Source organism: Bombina bombina, chromosome 5 (assembly GCF_027579735.1).
Source record: "Bombina bombina isolate aBomBom1 chromosome 5, aBomBom1.pri, whole genome shotgun sequence".
NCBI classification, from domain to species: domain Eukaryota; kingdom Metazoa; phylum Chordata; class Amphibia; order Anura; family Bombinatoridae; genus Bombina; species Bombina bombina.
Genome location: NC_069503.1, coordinates 281,093,841 through 281,111,632, shown reverse-complemented (window position 1 = coordinate 281,111,632; position 17,792 = coordinate 281,093,841).

Below are 17,792 nucleotides of genomic sequence, written 5' to 3'. Positions count from 1 at the left end.
GGAGCTTGGAAAACAAGAAGAGCAGACACTTCCCCCTCTCCTCTTCAGCATACATCTAAAACTTTTGGACTTTGTTAGGAGTCTGAAAATCAGCACAATGTTATTAAAAAATAACCAAAACTATACATTTTTACAAACACTCCCAGATGGGCTATATAAATGGATCATCTATAAAACATTTATGCAAAGACATATCTAGTGTACAATGTCCCTTTAAGTAATTGATGTTTTACTGTAGCCAAATGTCATTTGATGAGGTCAGGAAGTGAAACTATAAAGACTAACTGTAAGAGCTCCTAATTTGAAAATGTTAATCAGGACACACAAACAAATCTAACAGATCCAATAATATGAATGAAAGCTAAGCTATAGAGGGAGCAATCCTCTAAGTATAAATCAAATAATGGAAAATCTCAGAAAATGTAGTGGAATTGTTGGGTGATTTCCACAGGAACCCAGTAAAGGTTTAAAACTGTAATGCACTAACAGCTAGATTACGAGTTTTGCGTTATGAGTGAAAAAGCATCGTTATGCTTCATAACGATGCTTTTTCCCTTACGCCGCTATTACAAGTCTTGTCGGTATAGGTGTACCGCACATCTTTTTGGCTTTCACACAATGTCAGTACACTCTATAACCACAAGATCCGTACCACCATCTAAAGTCAGTAGTTATGAGTTTTACGTTACAATGCTGTAGCAAAAAACTCATAACTAAACTGCTATAAAGTACACTAACACCCATAAACTACCTATTAACCCCTAAACCAAGGCCTTCCCGCATCGTAAACACTAAAATAAAATTATTAACCCCTAATTTGCCGCTCCGGACATCGCCACCACTTAAAAAATGTATTAACCCCTATTCCGCCGCTCCCCGACATTGTCACCAGTATAATAAACTTATTAACCCCTAAACCGCCGCCCTCCCGCATCGCAAACACTATTTAAGTATTATTAACCCCTAATCTGCCATCCGCCCACACCGCAGCTATAATAAACCTATTAACCCCTAAAACCGCTGCCCTCCTACATCACTACATAAATATATTAACCCCTAAACCTAACCCTAACCCTAATGTAACCCTAAGACTAAGTCTAACCCTAACGTAACTCTAACACCCCCTAACTTAAAAATAATTAAAATAAATCTAAATAAAACTTACAATTATTACCTAAATAACCTATTTAAAACTAAATACAAACTTACCTGTAAAATAAAACCTAAGCTAGCTACAATATAACTAATAGTTATATTGTAGCTAGCTTAGGTTTTATTTTTATTTCACAGGTAAATTTGTATTTATTTTAACTAGGTAGACTAGTTAGTAATTAGTTATTAACTATTTACTAACTACCTAGTTAAAATAAATAAAAAGTTCTCTGTAAAATAAAATCTAAACTGCCTTACACTAAAAACTAACATTACAATAAAATAAAAAAATTTAATTAATGAAATACAATAATCTAAATTACAAAAAAAAACCCACTAAATTACATTTTATTTTATTATAATGTTAGTTTTTAGTGTAAGGCAGGTTAGGTTTTATTTTACAGGTAACTTTGAATTTATTTTAACTAGGTAGTTAGTAAATAGTTAATAACTATTTACTAACTAGTCTACCTAGTTAAAATAAATACAAACTTACCTGTGAAATAAAAATAAAACCTAAGCTAGCTACAATGTAACTATTAGTTATTTTGTAGCTAGCTTAGTTTTTATTTTACAGGTAAGTATGTTTTTAGTTTTAAATAGGTTATTTAGGTTATAATTGTAAGTTTTATTTAGATTTATTTTAATTATATTTAAGTTAGGGTGTCTTAGGTTTAGGGTAAGGTGCAGGGTTACGTTAGGTTTAGACTTAAGGTTAGGGTTAGGGGTTAATGTATTTTTGTAGTGTTAGTGATTTGGGAGGCCAGAGATTTAGGGGTTAATAACTTTAGTATAGTGGCGTCGACATTGGGGACGGCAGATTAGGGGCTAATAAGTATAGGTAGGTGGCGGCGATGTTCGGGCCAGCAGATTAGGGGTTAATAACTGTAATGTAGGTGGCGTCGATGTTAAGGGCGGCAGATTAGGAGTTAATAAGTGCATTTAGGGGGAGGCGCTGTTCAGGCCAGCAGATTAGGGGTTAATAACTGTAATGTAGGTGGTGGCGATGTTAGGGGCAGCAGATTAGGGGTTAATAACTGTAATGTAGGTGGTGGCGATGTTAAGAGCAGCAGATTAGGGGTTAATAACATTATGTAGGTGACGGCGATATCGGGGAAAGGCAGATTTGGTGCTAATAACTATAATATAGGTGGCGACGATGTTAGGGGCAGCAGCTTAGTAGTGTTTAGATGTGTTTTTTTAAGTCAGGGTGTTAGGTTTAAACATAACTTTTTCTTCCCCATAGACATCAATGGGGCTGCATTACGGAGCTTTTGTTTCCGCGATCACAGATGTTAGGCTTTTTTTTAGTCAACTCTTCCCATTGTTGTCTATGGGAAAATCGTGCATGAGCACGTCAAAACACCACTTGTATTTGGGTAAGGTATGCAGCTCAACACAACCATATCGCCCGTACAAGCTGGGTTTTACAAAACCTGTTAAAAGCAGCGCTATAGGGAGGTGAAATACCATCACTTTTGTGGCGGTCGTTAATTTCCCTATAGCGCTCAAAACTCGTAGCTGTAATTGAATTCATTTATAAAATTCTTATAAAAAGTGTTTAACGTTATTTTAAAAAATCAAATATTATGCTTTCTGGCAGAGTCATGCTTTTTCCCCATTCATTAACCTTAAAAGTATACTTTAAATTCAATTAGAAAAAAATGAAAAAAATTCCTTTCAAAAGTCTTTATTGTTGTAGTTTTATTTTCTAATTTGCTCTATTCCCTTGCTATCTGTTGATAAAAAAGAATACCTTTCAGAAAGACTAGATTGACATACTATATTATACCCTCTAAAAGCTGACTGAAAAGCCTTCTGACCTTGCAGCAGTATGGAGTTCCTAGACAAATTGCTCTACAACATAGAGAAGATCACTTTGAAGATCTCAAACAGAGCCTACTTAGACTCTTGGAGCACGCTACGCAACTACCACAAACTACGCTACCTGCATCAGACCATGGGGTATATCAAGATCAGCCCACCCAGGCAAGTGTTTGTCTGGAAAAAAGAAGAGACAAACCTAACTACCCTGATCTTCCATATAGAGCAGATGATCCACCTTATTTTATGAGGTTGAGCTCTAGTACCGAGACCATCTCTCCTAGCTCAAACTGGGTCTTGTTGAGTGGGAGCTTACTGCTTGCTGCCCTAAAAGATTCTCAGAGCAACCACACAATTTTTCTTCCAGCGGACAGTAATGGAAGAGTGGAAAACCCGACTGCATATTTTTTTTTTTACTGGCTGGAGTTCAATTGCAATTGGCCAACTACTTCAATTTAAACACGGTTCTTTCCTCATTGCTCTTACCCTGTGAGACATATCGGTATCAGGAAGATTACTATCCTGAACTATCCGGACTGCCATAGGACTGGGGTGGGCTAAAACATCCATTTAAAACTAATTATACATATGCTGTGATCTAGAACTATAATGTTTTTTCTTAATTTGTGCTTACTCCTGTGGAATGCTTATGTCTTATTTCTTCATAGTGGACTATAATTTTTTACTTATAAGCATGATGCAGTGGTGGAAACATCACCTATCCCACTTATATTCTTTCTATAGTCTCAGTTAAACATATAACCTATAGGGATCATAAGCCTCAGAAACGTTACTCACTTAAACCTGCAAGTAGCATATAGCTAGGGGGTCCTTGGTTTATCTTGAGATAGAGGAGCCATCTTTGGTACGGATGAATGATACTATCTTGGAAATAAGGTTTATTCATATTTACCCGTATGAGTACCTCCACTTGTTAAGTACTTAGTAATTATGAATGGCATAACCTACTTGAGTTCCTATCCTACATAAGTTCATAACTAACCTCAGTGTAGATGTTGCCAGTGGCCAGGACAGCATTGCAGACAACAAGGGAGGAATGAGGTATGTCAGCTATTTTATATGGAACAACGATAAGGTATAATTTTCCTCTATTGGTACACAGGTAGTATTAGTGCCCCATTTGTAGATGGAATCTCCTTTCTGAACCTTTTGCAGGTTTATCTCGTATAAGGATTCACCCTATTTTGCTACATTTAGAAATAGTTCTTTAGTTCACATGTATATTCACAGCCTGCTAAATATTTAACTTTCCCATAAGTTCTAGAATATTCTAGTACCCATATTGCTAAATGGCAGCTTTAGAGAGGTTTAATAAGTTAATTGAATGAATACATATTTGTAATACTATTTATAGTGTTCTTATGTCTAAATTAACTCTACATTTCTCTAGCCATTACAGTCAACAACCCTAGATAGTTAGGGGTAGATTTATCAAAGCTTCAACTGATAATGTGCTGGAAGTCCGCGTCAAATTAGATGCAAATTGAATCCGCCATAATTAACAAAGCATCAACATCCTCAAATGTTGAAATATGTGATGTAATATACACTCCTGCGTGATTAATCCAACGCAGATCGATGCTTGTGTTATTCGAGCGGAATACTGATCATTCGCCCTCATATTCGACTCTATTTGAACCCCTTGCCAAGTTATCAAATATTATGATATACTGATCATTTGCCCTCATATTTGACTCTATTTGAACCCCTTGCCAAGTTATCAAATATTCAACAGGCACGCTCGCGTTTATTCTGACGCAGAGTACCTATCATTCAAACATCCACCTCAGAGGCCACAAATGCCATAGAAATCAACAGAACATTGAAATATTTGTGATAGTTTGTAGACACTGATACAAATAAAACCAATACAAATCTTTTAAATTGCATTCTCGTTCTAAATTATATTTGGAAATGTTAATAAACATAAAGCAAAGAAGGGGAGCAGAGCTAAGAGAAGCAATTGGGTATCTACTATGGTATATAAATTAATAGAGGTTGATACCAAATAGCTAGTGAGTTCAAATGCGGACATTTGTTATATCAAATAGTGATCTAAAATTTAACAATTATAGTATGCAAATAAATATAAATGATATATAAAACAATTAAGTATGGGTAAGAGAATGACTTTATTCTTAACAATCCTATACCACAATAAAATAATGATATGGATCCGGATCCTCTACTCATAAAAAATAACACTATTGCAATAGTCTATAATGGACCAAGTGGTATAAAATATATACGATATCTAAAAAATATGAAATATATATAAAAACAATGGGGAGATGAAATGTATGACAGCAAAATAGGAAAAAAAGTGTCCAAGTGCTATTTGTCCATTTTAGTTTCCAAAAAATATAAGAAACAGGGTCAGTGATAAAAATAAATAGATTTTCCAATGGTTGTGCACATTCATAGGAAGGTGTCCTTTAAGTGAGGGGAGTGTTATTCCAAATGTGATAAAGTGGTGATATAAAGTACCTTAACACCGCTGATGAATAGTGGTGAAGTATCCTGTGTGTCAGCCTGTCAGCCAATACAGCTGCGTCATCACACAGGCATCCGTTCCTGGATCTTGTGATGACTCTCTAAATAAGAGAGTGCAGTCACTCAATGGCTTCGTGGTAAGCCTGTTTCCAGAGTATTGCTGAATATTTCTTCTTCTTTACTTGGTTCCTTGAGATGTAGCTGTTACAGGTGTCTGTTCAGTCAGCTCAGTGGGCTGTTGGAGATAAGGGTGGTTTTTTTTTTTAAGTCCTAGCAATATTAAGACTATAGTGTGAGGCAGTATTCATTCTTTATTTTTTCCTCAATGTTAATAAACAGAAAAGTTTGTGATACTTTGTAGATGCTGATACAAATAAAACCAATACAAATATTTTAAATTGCAATGGCAATGTTAATACACCACAATAATATTCAATACACTAAGCAAATATTTTCCAACAAAGGATAGCAAAAGATTGAAAAATATTCCATACAAAAAAATACCTGCAAATGTGTTTAAAATTGCATTTTATTTCCCACAAAGGATAGCAAGGCAATGACAACTATTCCATGAAAAAATACATGCAAATGTGTTTAAAATTGCATTCTTTTTATAAGCCATGCTTGACAATGTTAATACACCACATTGTTTTTTAATATTACAGTCTAAAAACAACATAATCAATAACTAACCTTTTAAGCCTCCACGACACTGCCATCATAACAATGCTTTTTCCCTACCGCTGATATTACAAGTCTTGCAGGTATAGGTGTACCGCACACTTTTTTGGCCGTCATGCAACATCAGTACCGCACTTTTAAAAAAGTCCTTTTTTAATGGGACTTCCATAGCGCCGATATTACGAGTTTTGCTGTGAGGCCAAAAAGTGAGTGGTACACTCTATACCCATCTAAAGTCAGTAGTTATTAGTTTTATGTTACAAAGCTGTAGCATAAAACTCACAACAAAACTGTCACAAAGTACACTAACACCCAGAGGACTCCGTATGAGCACCTGTCCTACCTTATTACGGAACAATAAAGAATACTGCAATACATTTGAAGCTATCTTGAACAAATGTTCTTACGACCTAATGGTACTTACCATAGAGTCGCTCCTGAAGGAGATGGATTTGCAGGAAACAAAGATCAAGGAAAGTCATGATGAGCTGCTTAAAACAATGACAGCAGAAGAAATGTCAGTCTTGGAGACACAGATCGAGGAGAAAATAAAATCAGCACGGATCGAAATCAAGGACACAAAACGGGTCAAGTTCCTCAGAGATGAAGACGATTACCGGAGAGGATATGTTTACAAATGGCGATCCAGCACCAATAGCAACCGGCTAACCAATAGGGGGAGAGGAAGACGCACAGCCAATGCACAACGGATACGTCAGCAAAGAGGAGGAACAACCGGATCGTCATCACAGGATAGTTCATTGGAACAATTCTCTTCCCCTTTAGAGCACAGCAGAGAAGAAAGTACCGCAGAGGGGGCCAAAAACACAATCAGTGGAAACAAAGCTGGAGGCATGACGACAAGTAAACTCAGCAGCAAGAAGAAAGCCCAGAACTGCAAGTAAACTGCATTTTGAAGAGTGACACTACTGTTGTTAACATCTCGGGACATGTGTTATCTATACAAGAGCAGAAATTGCTTGATAAGGGTCTTTCCTTTTGCCCATTCCCTAATGTAAATTTCTTTGAACTTGAAAAAGATCTGTTTAAATTTTTTAGGAATATAAAGTTGAAACATTGGTTTGCAAATACAACTAATCATGTGAATGTATTAGAGAGATATAAAACTTGTGATTGGTCACTATCTTAATTAGGTTTGAGTAAGAAAAATAGATCTTTTAATCCTAATGTAAATGAACACAGTGTAAGTACATATATAAAGTTGGTAGAAAATGATATTGTAAAATTAAAAGAATCACACAAATATAAAAAGATCATTAATACCAACTTTACATATGACAAGAAAGCTTTAAAATCTTTCAAGGGTCAAGCCAACCTCATATTGAAAGGGGCTGATAAGGGAGGGGCCACAGTCCTGATGGACAAAAGCTATTATATTGGGGAGATTGAGAGTCAGCTACAAGATAAAAACACATACAAGAAATTAAGTAACAATCCAATATTTTCAATACAGAAGGAAATAACACATATATTAGATAAGGCACTCAAACAAGGTGTTATCGATAAGAAATTGAAATAATATTTACTTATACAAAATCCACGTACACCAATATTTTACTCAGTCCCCAAAATTAATAAGGACAGCAAAAAGCCCCCAGGCAGACCCATTGTCTCTAGTGTTCAATCAGTATATTCCAACATTTCTATTTTCTTAGATAAAATTTTGCAGTCAGAAGTAAACAAAATGTCATCTTATGTAAAAGACAACCATTTCCTTGAAAAAGCAAAAACTCTTGAATTTGTTTCCAATAGATACATACTTTATACTATGGATGTAAAAAGCCTGTACACATGTATCAAACATGAGACAGGCATTTCCATTGTTATGAAAAATCTTTTAAACAATAACATATGCACAGAAAAACAGGGCATGTTTGTTGAAGATATGCTAAGACTTATCCTTATGCCAATTTATTTATGAACGAAATTGAAGAAAGATTCATCTATGAGAATAGCAAATTTAAACAATATGGTTCAGAATGGTGGAGATATATAGATGATGTCTTTGGCATATGGTGGGGCAACATTGGATCCCTGGAAGAATTTGTGAAGGAGGTAAATTCAGCTGTTAATGGCTTGGAACTCACTATCACCTACAGTGAGGAAAGTGTAACATTTCTAGATACTAGAATAAGTAAAGTGGGAAAAACTTTAGAGTTTGATTTATATACTAAAGATACAGATAAGAACACACTACTTAGGTTTGATAGCTTTCATCCTAGGCCATTGGTAGAATCTCTCCCAAAAAGTCAACTCCTTAGAGTTAAGAGAATTGTGAGCAATGAACAGAAGTGTGATTTAAGGATTGAAGAGATGTCTAATACATTTTTGAAGAGAGGCTATCCAAAAAAAACTAATTGAAGAAAAAAAGATAGACATCTTTCAAAGAGAACAAAAAGAAAGAAATTCCAAAGATAAGGATAATAGAATGGTTTTCATTTCCCAATACAGTCCTCTCAGTAAAGAGATTTCTAAAAGCATATGTAAGCATTGGCACGTACTGAGTGACTGTAATGAGAAAATATCTATATTTAAAAATCCACCTTTAATAGCCCATAGGGGAGTAAAAAACCTAAGGGACCACCTGGTAAAGTCTGATGTAGGCCCTAGTAAAAACATTACACAATCCTATATCAACAAGAAAAAATTGGGCTCATATCCCTGTCTTAATTGCATGAACTGCAGTTCTATAATTAGAGGTAGATTCTTTCACCACCCACATAAGGGTACACAATATGATATTAATGGATATTACACATGTGATACCACACATGTGGTATATCTTATTAAATGCCCATGTTCTTTGTTTTATCTAGGCGATACCACCCGCAAGGTGAAAGATAGAATGAGCCAACATCGCTCAAATATACATTGTGGTAATACTGAGGCACCAGTGTCAAGCCATTTTATTGAAAAAGGACATAACATTAGCCAAATGAGATGGCAAATTATAGATCATGTAAGAATACAGAGAAATAGTCAGGATAGAGAAAAGCTTCTTAAACAAAAAGAGTCCTGGTGGAAATATAAATTAGAAACCATGGCCCCTAAAGGCCTAAATAGAGAACTAGACATCTGTAAATATAAATGCCACATAAAATATGTTCATAATTATTTAGTTTTTGTGTAAGGTTGAGTATGTACACAAAGTATCATGTTTAATACATGTAGCAACATTCTGTACCTAATAATGTAACATTTTGTTTTTAATTAGAAGCAAGTTGTTTTAAATTGTATTGCTATACAGGATTTCACCACTAGATGGTGATAGAGAAGCATTAAGTGCTGAAAAGTTGCCATTTGGCGCCAATACACAGGGTATAAAAGTTTGTATAACATTGCATTAACCCATGCATGATTAAGGGGTATTAACCCCGAATCGTCGCTGTTTTTCAAGTCCTGAAATAAAGATTTTGTCATTTGGAGTGCTGTGGACATTACCTTCTTTGTGGACAGTTGTGAGGTGAATAGGCAGTTCACCAGTCTTCACGAGCACCCTGTATTCAAAAGGTGCTGTTCCTTTCTACTGCTTGTTTTGCTAGTACAGTAACAACCATAGCCTACCTATTAACTCCTAAACCGAGGCCCTCCTGCATCGCAAATAATAAAATAAAATTATTAACCCCTAATCAGCCGCTCCGGACATCACCGTCACTTAAAAAATGTATTAACCCCCTACATCGTCGCCACTATTAAAATTATTAACCCCTAAACCGCCACCCTCCCGCATCAAAAACACTATTTAAATATAATTAACCCCTAATCTGCTGTACGCCCACTCCACCGCTATAATAAACCTATTAACCCCCTAAACCTAACCCTATTAGCCAAAAGAATGCAAGCTCAATCCTATTGGCTGATTGGATCAGCCAATAGGATGAAAGCTCAACAACCAATAGGATTTTTTCCCAATTAATTCCTATTGGCTGATAGAATTCTATCAGCCAATCGGAATGTAAGGGACACCATCTTGGATGACATCATTTAAAGGGAAACTTCATTCTTCAACAGCCATCGGAAGAAGAGGATGCTCCGCGTCGGATGTCTTGAAGATGGACCCGCTCTGCACCGGATGGATGATGATAGAAGACTGCGTGCTTGGATGAAGATTTCTGGCGGCTTCGATGAGGATTTCTGTCCGGTTGGATGAAGACTTCTGCAGGCTTCAATGAGGACTTATGCCCGCTTGGAGGAGGACTTCAATGCCTGGATGAGAATGGATGTCCGGTCTTCAAAAACTGTAAATGGATCGTCGGACATTAGTGTTAGGTTTTTTTAAGGGTTTATTGGGTGAGTTTTATTTTTAGCTTAGGGTTTTGGGCAATGTAAAAGAGCTAAACGACCTTTTAATGGCAATGCCCATCCAAATGCCCTTTTCAGGGCAATGGGGAGCTTATGTTTATTTAGATAGGATTTTATTTGGGGGGGTTTTGTTGTGTGGGTGTTGGGTTTTACTGTTGGGGAGTTTTTGTATTTTTTTTACAGGTAAACAGAGCTGATTTCTTTGGGGCAATGCCCCGCAAAAGGCCCTTTAAAGGGCCATTGGCAGTTTAGTGTAGGCTAGGGTCTTTTTTCTTTTGGGGGGCTTTTTTATTTTGATAGGGCTATTAGATTAGGAGTAATTCGTTCTTATTTTTGATCATTTATTTTTTTATTTTGTGTAATTTAGTGTTTATTATTTTTGTACTTTAGATAATTGTATTTTGTTATTTTCATTTATTTAATTTTATTGTAAGGTTTTAGTGTAAGGCAGGTTAGGTTTTATTTTACAGGTATATTTGTATTTATTTTAACTAGGTAGCTAGTAAATAGTTAATAACTATTTACTAACTAGTCTACCTAGTTAAAATAAATACAAACTTACCTGTGAAATAAAAATAAAACCTAAGATAGATACAATATAACTATTAGTTATATTGTAGCTAGCTTAGGGTTTATTTTATAGGTAAGTATTTATTTAGTTTTAAATAGGAATTAGTTAGTTATTAATTGTAGGTTTTATTTAGATTTATTTTAATTATGTTAAAGTTAGGGGTGTTAGGGTTAGGGTTACTTTAGGGTTAGGGTTAGGGTTACGTTAGGGATTAATATATTTATTTAGTGTTAGTGATGTGGGAGGCCAGAGGTTTAAGGGTTAATAACTTTAGTATAGTGGTGGCTGCGACATTGGGGCAGCAGATTAGGGATTAATAAGTGTAATGTAGGTGGCAGCGACGTTGGGGGTGGAAGATTTATGTAGGTGGTGGCGACATTGGGGGCAGCAGATTAGGGGTTAATAAGTGTAGGTAGGTGGTGGCGACATAGGGGGCAGCAGATTAGGGGTTAATAAGTGTAATGTAGGTGGCAGTGACATTGGGGGCAGCAGATTAGGGGTGATTAGACTATGGGTTTATGTTAGGGTGTTTCAACACACATGTTTTTCCTATAGACATCAATGGGGCTGCATTACAGAGCTTTACACTTGATCGCAGGTGTTAGGCTTTTTTTAGCCGGCTCTCCCCATTGATGTCTATGGGGAAATCGTGCACGAGCATGTCAAAACACTGCTTGTATTTGGGTGAGGTATGGAGCTCAACGCAACCATATCGCCTGCACAAGCCATTTTTTGCAAACCTGTAATAGCAGCGCTATGAAAGGTGAGCAGTGAAAATAACTTGCAAGTTATTAGCGAGCCAGCCATAACGCAAAACTCGTAATCTGGCTGTAAGTTAATTGTACAATCAATATCAAGCCTGAATGTTTGCAGTATTTAACATAACAAAGTGAATTTAAAAAAAGTTCTTTCATGATGCATCTTAATGTAAGGGATTGTGTTTATGAATTTACATATTTGTACAATGTTTTTATCATGTTGTCATAACAGTCTACAGCAATGATGAGTATAATCTAGGACTTGTCACATAATCCTCAATGATTCGTGTTTGTGCTTCATCTCTGACAGATGAAAGTGATGAATCAGGGGACCAGGATCCTGCCCCAGCCATATCGCCGGTGATGGCAGAGCAGGAGGTGGCTGAAGCAGAATGTAAGCTATTATCATATTATGTTTTAACACTTCTATCTTGATACTGAATTGGTACAACATATTTTATTTTGTGTTTTTTAACAATGATGAGTATAATCTAGGACTTGTCACATAATCCTCATTCTAACAATGATTATGGTTTGTGCTTCATATCTGACAGCTGAAAGTGATGAATCAGTGGCCCCAGATCCTGCCCCAGCCATGTTGCCAGTGATGGCAGTTCAGGGGGTGGCTGAAGCAGAATGTTGTTTATATTAAAAAAAATAATCTAAATTATATTGTTGCAGTATTCCTTTAAGTATTCTCTTGAAGGGACATGAAAAACAATATATATATGTTGAATTGGTTAATACATATTTGATTGCTCTTAATTATTTTGCTATCCTTTGATGAAGAGCATCCTATATAATAAAAGGCCAAGTGTGTTTGTCCGAAGCTGTCATGAGCAGTAGAGACTGCGCGCGAGGACAAACACACCTGGCCTTCGAACTGACTTCCTTGCATCTGATTGATTCTGGCGTCGTGTGTGGAGTGGGCGTGGCTGGGCGTGGACGGGCCGGGCATAATGCGGGCGGGGCCGGACATGACACGGGCGGGGCCAGATGCGGCCAGATGCCGATGCGACTGGTGTCAGTGAGACGAGTGAGACTGAGAGCTCTAAAGGAGGGATAGAGAGAGCAGCAGAAGAGGGGGGATAAAGAGAGGGAGAGAGACAGCAAAAGAGAGGGGGAGAGAGACAGCAAAAGAGAGGGGGAGAGAGAGCACAAAAGAGAGGGGGAGAGAGCAAAAAAAAGAGAGGGGGAGAGAGCACAGAAGAGAGGGGGGAGAGAGCACAAAAGCAAGGGGGGAGAGAGCACAAAAGAGAGGGGGGAGAGAGCACAAAAGAGAGGGGGGAGAGAGCACAAAACAGAGGGGGAGAGAGCACAAAAGAGAGGGGGAGTGCACACCAAAGAGAGGGAGAGAGCACAAAAGAGAAGGGGAGAGCACAAAAGAGGTAGGGTGGAGAGAGAACAAAAGAGAGGGGGGGAGAGAACACAAAAGAGAGGGGGAGAGAGCACAAAAGAGAGGGGGAGAGAGCACAAAAGAGAGGGGGAGAGAGCACAAAATAGAGGGGAGAGAGCACAAAAGAGAGGGGGGGAGAACTCAAAAGAGAGGGGAAGAGAGCACAAAAGATAGGGGGAGAGCACAAAAGAGAGGGGGGAGAGCACAAAAGAGAGGGGGAGAGAGCACAAAAGAGAGGGGGGAGAGAGCACAAAAGAGAGGGGGAGAGAGCACAAAAGAGAGGGGGGATAGAGCACAAAAGAGAGGGGGGAGAGAGCACAAAAGAGAGGGGGAGAGCACAAAAAAGAGGGGGAGAGCACAAAAAAGGGGATTGAGAGCACAAAAGAGAGGGAGGAGAGAGCACAAAAGAGAGGGGGAAAGAGCACAAAAGAGAGGGGGAGAGAGAGTACAAAAGAGAGGGGGAGAGCACAAAAGAGGGGGGAGAGCACACAAAAGAGAGGGGGGAGAGAGCACAAAAGAGAGGGGGGAAAGAGCACAAAAGAGAGGGGGGAGAGAGAACAAAAGAGAGGTGGAGAGCACAAAAGTGAGGGGGAGAGCACAAAAGAGGGGGGAGAGCACAAAAGAGGGGGAGAGAGCACAAAAGAGAGGGGGAGAGAGCACAAAAGAGAGGGGGAGAGAGCACAAAAGAGAGGGGGGAGAGAGCACAAAAGAGAGGGGAAGAGCACAAAAGAGGGGGGGAGAGCACACAAAACAGAGGGGGGAGAGAGCACAAAAGAGAGGGGGGAGAGAGCACAAAATAGAGGGGGAGAGAGCACAAAAGAGAGGGGGAGAGAGCACTAAAGAGAGGGGGAGAGAGCACAGAAGATAGGGGGGAGAGCACAAAAGAGAGGGGGAGAGAGCACAAAAGAGAGGGGGGAGAGAGCACAAAATAGAGGGGGAGAGAGAGCACAAAAGAGAGGGGAGAGAGAGCACAAAAGAGAGGGGGAGAGAGCACAAAAGGGAGGGGGAGAGAGCACAAAAGAGAGGGGGGATAGAGCACAAAAGAGAGGGGGAGAGAGCACAAAAGAGAGGGGGAGAGAGCACAAAACAGAGGTGGAGAGAGCACAAAAGAGAGGGTGGAGAGAGCACAAACGAGAGGGGGAGAGAGCACAAAAGAGAGGGGGAGTGAGCACAAAAGAGAGGGAGGAGAGAGCACAAGAGAGAGGGGGAGAGAGCACAAAAGAGAGGGAGAGAGAGAACAAAAGAGAGGGGGGAGAGAGAGAGCAAAAGAGAGGGGGGGAGAGAGAGAGCAAAAGAGAGGGGGGAGAGAGAGAGCAAAAGAGAGGGGGGAGAGCACAAAAGAGAGGGGGAGAGAGCACAAAAGAGAGGGAGAGAGCATAAAAGAGAGGGGGAGAGCACAAAAGAGAGGGGGGAGAGAGCACAAAAGAGAGGGGGGAGAGAGCACAAAAGAGGGGGAGAGAGCACAAAAGAGAGGGGGAGAGCAAAAAAGAGAGGTGGAGAGCTCAAAAGAGGGGGGAGAGCACAAAAGAGGGGGAGAGAAAGAACAAAAGTGAGGGGGGAGGGAGCACAAAAGAAAAGGGGAGAGAGCATAAAAGAGAAGGGGAGAGAACACAAAAGAGAGGGGGAGAGAGCACAAAATAGAGGGGAGAGAGCACAAAAGAGAGGGGGAGAGAGCACAAAAGAGAGGTGGAGAGAGCACAAAAGATAGAGGAGAGCACAAAAGAGAGGGGGGAGAGCACAAATAGAGGGGGAGAGATCACAAAAGAGAGGGGGGAGAAAGCACAAAAGAGAGGGGGAGAGAGAACAAAAGAGAGGGGGGAGAAAGCACAAAAGAGAGGGGGGGAGAGATTACAAAAGAAAGGGGGAAGAGAGCACAAAAGAGAGAGGGAGATAGCACAAAAGAGAGGGGGAGAGAGAGCACAAAAGAGAGGTGGGAGAGAGCACAAAAGAGAGGAGGAGAGAGCACAAAAGAGAGGGAGAGAGCATAAAAGAGGGGGGGAGAGCACACAAAAGAGAGGGGGAGAGAGCACAAAAGAGAGGGGGAGAGAGCACAAAAGCGAGGGAGAGAGGGCACAAAAGAGAGGGGGAGAGAGAGCACAAAAGAGAGGGGGGAGAGAGCACAAAAGAGAGGGGGGGGGAGAGCACAAAATAGAGGGGGAGAGTGAGCACAAAAGAGAGGGGGAGAGAAAGCACAAAAGAAAGGGGGGAGAGAGCACAAAATGGAGGAGGAGAGAGCACAAGAGAGTGGGTGGATAGAGCACAAAAGAGAGGGGGAGAGAGCACAAAAGAGAGGGGGAGAGAGCACAAAAGAGAGGGGGGAGAGAGCACAAAAGAGAGGGGGGAGAGAGCACAAAAGAGAGGAGGGAGTGAGCACAAAAGAGAGGGAGGAGAGAGCACAAGAGGGAGGGGGAGAGAGCACAAAAGAGAGGGGGAGAGCACAAAAGAGGGGGGGGAGAGCACAAAAGAGGGGTGGAGAGAGCACAAAAGAGAGGGGGAGAGAGCACAAAAGAGAGGGGGAGAGAGCACAAAAGAGAGGGGGAGAGAGCACAAAAGAGAGGGGAGAGAGCACAAAAGAGAGGGGGAGAGAGCACAAAAGAGAGGGAAGAGAGAGCACAAGAGAGAGGGGGAGAGCACAAAAGAGAGGGGGAGAGCACAAAAGAGGGGGGATAGCACAAAAGAGGGGGGAGAGAGAACAAAAGAGAGGGGGAGAGAGCACAAAAGAGAGGGGGAGAGAGAACAAAAGAGAGGAGAGAGCACAAAATAGAGGGGAGAGAGCACAAAAGAGAGGGGGGGGAGAGAGCACAAAAGAGAGGGGGAGAGAGCTCAAAAGAGAGGGGGGAGTGAGCACAAAAGAGAGGGAGGAGAGAGCACAAGAGAGAGGGGGGAGAGTGAGAGCAAAAGAGAGGGAGGAGAGAGCACAAAAGAGAGGGGGAGAGAGAGCACAAAAGAGAGGGAGAGAGAGCACAAAAGAGAGGGGGAGAGAGTACAAAAGAGAGGGGGGAGAAAGCACAAAAGAGAGGGGGGAGTGAGCACAAAAGAGAGGGAGGAGAGAGAACAAGAGAGAGGGGGAGAGAGCACAAAAGAGAGGGGGAGAGCACAAAAGAGGGGGAGAGCACAAAAGAGGGGGGAGAGAGAACAAAAGAGAAGGGGGAGAGAGCACAAAAGAGAGGGGGAGAGAGAACAAAAGAGAGGGGGAGTGAGCACAAAAGAGGGGGGAGAGCACAAAAGAGGGGAGAGAGAGCACAAAAGAGAGGGGGAGAGAGCACAAAAGATAGGGGAAGAGAGCACAAAATAGAGGGGGAGAGAGCACAAAAGAGAGGGGGAGAGAGCAAAAAAGAGAGGGGGAGAGAGCACAAAAGAGAGGGGGAGAGAGAGCACAAAAGAGAGGGGGGAGAGAGCACAAAAGAGAGGGGGAGAGAGAGCACAAAAGAGAGGGGGAGAGAGAGCACAAAAGAGAGGGGGGAGAGGGAACAAGAGAGAGGGGGGAGAGAGCACGAGAGAGAGGGGGAGAGAGAGCAAAAGAGAGGGGGGAGAGAGAGAGCAAAAGAGAGGGGGGAGAGAGAGAGCATAAGAGAGGGGAGAGAGAGAGAGAGCAAAAGAGATGGGAGAGAGAGAGAGCAAAAGAGAGGGGAGAAAGAGAGAGCAAAAGAGAGGGGAGAAAGAGAGAGCAAAAGAGAGGGGAGAAAGAGAGAGAAAAAGAGAGGGGGGATAGAGAGAGAGCAAGGGGTGGGACCGATGTACTGCAAAAAATGGCCTGTGTACACAGGCTTTAGGACTAGTATGTAAATAAACTATGTAGTTGCTGATTAATGTCTGCACATAGATGACTCATGTGATTGGCTTGCTCATGTGCATTGCTATTTATAATAGATATCTGAGGAATAATATAAGTGAAAAGGATTAATGTTGCTTGATGAAATAATGAAATAACATATATGAGTTTGATGTCTCTTTAAGCTCAGAACTAACATTCTTTGAAATGTAACAATAATTGACTAATGCTTCACATTATATGTTTTATTTGCAATTATATATATATTATATAATATATATAATATATATATATATATATATATATATATATATATATATATAAATATATATATATATATATATATATATATATATATTAAGAAATCCCTTTTACAAACGGAATACAATATTTCCAAGATAGATAGGATGTCGTTATTTAGAAAAAGACAAAATGATTCTAATACTAAAATTCAAGATGACAACATCCTCTTTATTACAAAATATAGCCGACAATATACTGACATATGTGACATATTAAGAAAGAATTTACCTATCTTACACATGGACGAAGTACTTAGGTCTATTACCAATACAAATAAAATTAAATATACAGCTAAAAGAGCTCCTTAATTAGGAGACATTACTAGAAATGATCTCTCTGAGAAAAATAGACCATCAATGAATTGGCTATGTCCAACTAATGTTTTTTTAAATGTGGGCATATTCCCTGCAAGAGTTGTATATACACTCAAAAGAATAAATCTTTTATGTCTACTGTTACAAGAAAAATATATGATATTAGAAGTAGGATCGATTGTAC